The sequence below is a fragment of the Mesitornis unicolor genome, unplaced genomic scaffold (genome assembly GCF_000695765.1).
Source record: "Mesitornis unicolor isolate BGI_N332 unplaced genomic scaffold, ASM69576v1 scaffold27838, whole genome shotgun sequence".
In the NCBI taxonomy this organism is placed as follows: Eukaryota; Metazoa; Chordata; class Aves; order Mesitornithiformes; family Mesitornithidae; genus Mesitornis; species Mesitornis unicolor.
Genome location: NW_010200202.1, coordinates 7556 through 13426, shown reverse-complemented (window position 1 = coordinate 13426; position 5871 = coordinate 7556).

Sequence of the window (5871 nt, the reverse complement as noted above, 5' to 3'; positions counted from 1 at the left end):
GGTGGCCGTGTCCGTCTGTCCCCCGCTCCCCAGAGCCACCCTGCAGTGGTGCAGGGGCTCTGAGCCCAGCGGCAGCAGCTCTGATTTTGGAGGTTTTGTGCATTCAGAGCCCATCGTGGCCGCCTGTCACAGCAACTGCGGTTCCTGGGGGTGGGAGTCCCGGGGCTGCCCCCCTCCTCTGGGAGCCATTTATTTCCTCTACTGACAGCCAACTATTGACTTCTCACTCTCCTGACGACGACATGTCCTGTCTCATCAGGTCTAAATTAGTTTTATCTTTAGACTTGCCTATTAATAAGCTCTCATCGTGGTGTCATTGCTTGATATCTCTTTTCTGATGGGTTTCATTAATGGCTCTATATCTTCCAGATATTTTCTCAAGTAGGTTTTTTTTTTTTTCCCTGGGCTGGTTGAGTGATTCAGTGGTCAGACAGAGAGCAGGGCTGGGGAGATGCTCAGACACGGATCAGGGGTGCACATGGAGTGGTCCAGCACCCACCGGCTGTGGGTGCAGGGAAGAGCAATGGGGCTGGCTTGGGCATCGTGCATCCATCCATCCCTTTGCATCCATCCCTGTGCATGAATCCCCCTGCATCCATCCCTTTGCAACCCTCCCCCTGCATCCATCCTCCCCTGCATCCGTCCCTTTACATCCATCTCTTTGAATCCATCCCTTTGCATCCGTCTCCCTGCATCCATCCCTTTACATTCATGCCCCTGCATCCATCCCTCTGTATCTGAGGGATTTCACCCTATTCCAAGGGACCATGACCGGGGTCTCTGTTCCTGCTGTGTCGGAGCTGGGCCAGCCCGGCCGAGTGCTTTTGGCTCCAGGGATTTCCCCGTCGTATCTTCAGCGGTGTCAAGAGCAAAGCCCATCGGTGTTCAACGTCTCCTTAAGAGCAGGAAAGTGCATTTCCTGGGCTTCATTTCCAGGAGTCGCTTGCACGGGGCAGGGCAGGGGTGGGGAGCGGGGCCAGCCCCGTGGGAGAGGATTAAGGTGAGAATGAACCTCGTTTCCCGTCTGGCATTAACGAGGAGGAGAAAGGTGCCCGGTTGGGTGATAGGAAGCCCCGGTGACGCAGCAGGGACACAAACGGGGCTCACGCTCGGTCACGCTGGTGCAGGGGTTTGAGTCCAAGCGGACTTTGGGTCATTCAGCCTCGTCTTCTCCCCTGTGTCTTTTTATTCTATTGGTATTTTTCTTTCTGTTATTTAATTACAGGAAGTTTGAAAAAGGATGGCAGGAGGTTTGCTTTGAAGCTGTCAGAGCAAAACGGCAGGCGTTCCTAAAAGCAGCTTCTCTTTTAAAGAGAAGGAGGAAAAAATGACATTCAAATAAAAGATTCCTCCCATGGTTTCCTATCAAAACTCCATCCTGGAAAAAAACACAAATCCCTTTTACTGTTGGTGGGAAAACTTTCCCCATCCCATGCTCAGAAGGAAGCACAGCATCACCCTGGCACCCAAATGGTCCCTGCACTGGTACCCAAATGGTATGGGTGGGATGGCAGGGAAGGGGCGTTTGGATGTGGGGAGCAGCCACAGAGACACCATCACCCAAAGGCTCCTTGGCCATCACTGCCTGTTCACCCCCGGGGTCCTGGGGGTCCTAGCCACATCCAGGGGGTCCCAGCCCCAGTGTAGGGGTCTCAGGCCCATCCCGGGGTTCCCAACCCCAACCTGGGGGTCTCAATCCCATCCCGGGGGTCTCAGCCCCAGTGCAGGTGTCCCAACCCCATCCTGGGGGTCTCAGTCTCATCCCAGGGGTCCCAGCTCCAACCTGAGGCTCCCAGCTGCATCCCAGGAGTCTCAGTCCCAACCTGGGGGTCCCAGACCCAACCCAGGGGTCCCAGCCCCGTTCCAGGGGTCCCAGCTCCAACCTGAGGCTCCCAGCTGCATCCCAGGAGTCTCAGTCCCAACCTGGGGGTCCCAGACCCAACCCAGGGGTCCCAGCCCCGTTCCAGGGGTCCCAGCTCCAACCTGAGGCTCCCAGCCCCATCCCAGGAGTCCCAGCCCCATCCCGGTGTCCCAGCCCCATCCTGGGGTTCCCAACCCCGACCTGGGGTTCTCAGTTGCATCCTGGGGTTCCCAGACCCAAGCCAGGGGTCCCAGCCCCGTTCCGGGGGTCCCAGCTCCAACCTGAGGCTCCCAGCCCCAATCTGGGGGACCCAGCCCCATCCCGGGGGTCCCAGCCCCATCCCGGGGGTGCTGTCCCGGGGGGCACCAGGGCCGTGTTTGCCGGTGTCAAACAGCTCCCAGTTCTCTGGCAACAAGCAGGGAGCAGGAGCGGAGAATGAAGGAAGCAGCAGCTGAGGGACAAGGGCAGAATAAATCTGCATAAATACAGAGGAGGGGAATATTTATTTCTGCCATTGGCCACGGCTCGCTGGCTGTGGTAAATTGGGAAGGGGCTGCGGGTCCGGCAGGGCTGGGGGGTGCAGCCCATCCCGGTCCACCCCTCCCGGCAGATTTCCCCATTAAATATTCCCTGTGTGTGAGTCGCTGCTGTCGCTGATAGGAGAGATAAATAACAGACCCCTGTGCCAACACAAAAACCCCTCGACAGCTTGAGAAGGAGCCGAGCCACGGGCTGAATGCAGATGAAGAAAAACGCCTTTTTATTGTGAGGAGCAGCAGCGGGGATGCGAATCCTCGCCCACATCCCCACAGCGCCGCACGGGGAGGACGAGGCAGGGCAGTGTCTGTGCTGATGGGTTCGAAACGTGGCCGTCTGGGGACAAACCGGCCAGGGGGGTGTTCACACTGCTCTGCAGGCCTTGCTGCCGTCTCATAACAGGGTGAAACCACGGGAAACAGCCCAATTTCCTTTTGGAGGGGTCAGGGAGCAGGGGAGCGAAGACAAAGCATTCACATTTCAGCAGCGTTTGTGCCTTTTCTTTTGCCATTCACGGGAATTCGGTGCAGTTTGGGTGCAAACTCACAAAATTCCCATGGGGGAACCAATGGCCGCTGCCAACCGGGGTTTCCTGGTCCAGCACAGGGAACGTCCCCGCTGCACTGAGCCCAAAACACAGCCCCTGTGCAGGCCAGAGTGGGGTGTGCGGGAGGGTGGGCTCGGGGGCAGCGCCTTCGTCAGCGGTTGCCATAATGAACGGCTCATGGTCATGACAGCTGGGGTAACCATCGGCACGGGTAACCATCAGCATGGTTGACAATCACACAAATAACTCTGGTCTGGACAGAGACACCAAGGTCTGACAAGGCTGAAATGTATTGCAGAAGAACAAGTGCACTTTCTCGGCTGGGTTTCCCCATTTCCAGGTGTGTTCTCCGGGTATCGGTCGTCTTCCTCCCTTCCCTCCTCCTCCTCCGGGTGAGGGGGTGGGAATCGCCCATGGGGGCACCTGAGGGGAGGCCAGAGCTGAGGTTTGGGGCAGTGCGGGATCCCAGAGAGGCTGCCCCATGGTCCCCATCATTGCCTGCTACTGGGCAGCAGGGTCAGCCTGGGGGGGCTCCAATCGCCCAGCACCAGCACCAGCACTGGTACCAGTACCAGCAGTGCTCAGAGCCAGGTCCCCCCAGCAAAACATCATCCTTACCCCATGGTGCCGCCGGCCCCATGGCTATGGGGTCATCCCAGGATCGACGCCTGTGGCTGGGGGAGATGATGGACCCGGTCAGTGCACCCCTAAGCCCCAGCTCCCCCAAGTCCTGGACCCCCTGGCATTGCCCCGGCGCTGTCCCAGAGATCCGGGCAGAGCTGATTTAGCACCCTGAGGACTTCGCCTCGGGGGAAGCTGGGCCCGCGTCCAGCTCTGCCTTCCCTCCTCTATACATTAATTTCGCATGCATATGGAGCTGAAAGCTCTTCCAATCACCTCTGCAAATATTAATTAATCCTCGCAGCATCCCGAGGACCATTATTCACTCCTATTAAGTAAATATTATTAAACCCCTTTATGAGAGGTGAAGCGCCTTTTCCAGGGCTGTGCAGGGGTGCACAGACTCTGCCTGGCCCTGAGCGGTGCCCCTGCCCCTGCTGCCCCCAAGGACTGGGGACCCCCACCACCCCACAGCACCCCCGAGCCTTTGGGGGACCACCCTGAGATGCACCAGCACCCTTGGGGACCCACTTTGGGCCCCTGCTAGGGGGGCTGCTTCCCCCCACTGCTCCCCGTTTTGGCTCACAGGCAGCAGCGGGGATCCCCACCACGGCACTGGGGCCTGACTTACTCTGGAGGAGCCAATCGATGAATGCGCTTGGGAACGGGGAATTCTGCAAAAAAAACGAGGAGACATTGAAATGTGGGACTTCAGGGGGGCAGATTGGGGGGTCCAGGGTGGGGACATGGCCATACCTTTAAATCCAGCTCCACAAACTGCCCGGACGTCACCGGCAAATGGGCGAGCGCTGAGTGGATTTTCCCCAGGAGCCCAAAGGAGAGGACGCCTGGGGAGGGGGAGAGGCCTCAGGGCTGGGCAGAGCAAAGCCCCCACACAGGGGCAGGAAAACCCCACATTTCCCTGTGGGTCTGCCCCGGGTTCATCACAGGGGAAGTGGTTGGGGTCCATGTGGGACCCCCAAGTGACCAGAGCTGGGGGGACACAACCCCCTGGCTCTGTGGGGCTGCAACCGAGGGTCTCGGCCGCACCTCAGGTTTGGAAAACAGTGGGAGCAATGGGGTGGTGATGCCCTCACCCACGGCACCGGCTCTGCCGGGGACCACAAAATTCAGGTATGGCTCCAAAAATGAATGTAGAAAAGTCACCAACTTACGGTTGAGGAACTGGAGCTTGATGTTGATGATGCTGACCCAGATATTCACTATTGGGCAAAGCTGCAATGGTAACAAACAGCACGAGGTTGGTGGGGATATGGGGGGATAACCCCCCCCAACATTGCTTGAGTTTCGCAGGCTTTACATCAAGGTGGAGCAATCAGCGCCCGGAGCACGGCTTCCTCCATGGAGAAAGGGCAATATCAACTGCTCAGCCCCCTCCTCAGAACAGCTCCGGTTCTGCTTAACGGAATAAAGCATTTTCTAACCAGCACCTTGTTCCCTAAGTGGGGCCGTCACTGCTGCTCACTGCAGCGCCGCGGCACCAGGAGGCGCCTGGGAAAGCAATTGCTCACAAATTATCCCGTAACATTGCATGATGGGGGCTGAATTACCGCTAACAAATGAAGCCTGACTGCCAGAAAGATCAAGGGACCCTGCAGAATTCACTCAGGGGGTGCGTGCCTGTGCATCCACACACATATATTTTATATATATCTTCATATCTTTTTAATAGAATATGTATTAATATCAATATATAGATATATTTTTTATACGTGAATCTGCTCTGCAATTACAGCAAGGGCACTAATTGCAGTGCAGTGCAGCCCTTGCAGCTCAGGGCTGTTGGGCACTCACCACCGCAGGTACAAGGGACTGCAGGGAGGAGTTCAGCACCCGGCTCACCAGGTTGGTCAGGAGGCTGGAAAGGGGAAAAAAGGACAAAAAAATGACCACGGGGGTTGACAAAAACCCAGGCTCAGCATCCAGACTGGTTGTTAATGCGTGAATCTGGATTGTTAATGTGTGAATCTGGGTTGTTAATGCGTGAATCTGCACCCAGGTTTGAGACTGAAGCTTTGCAAATGCACAAAGAGCCGATCCAGGGCTCGTCCTGCCTGGTATTTTGACTGTTTCCATGTGCAGATGTCAATGTCCTGACTCCTTGCAGGTTTCTCAAATATAAAGTTGGCTTTTCCACGAGGAAACTGCCCGTGTCCCACGCTCACCCCCGCCGCAGGTTGACCCTGAAGCCACCCAGGAGGTTGCTGCAGTCCTTGATGGCCAACTTGAGGTCTCCGGGGCTGTCCTGCGTCAGCGCGATGTGGGACGTCACGTTCGTCTCCAC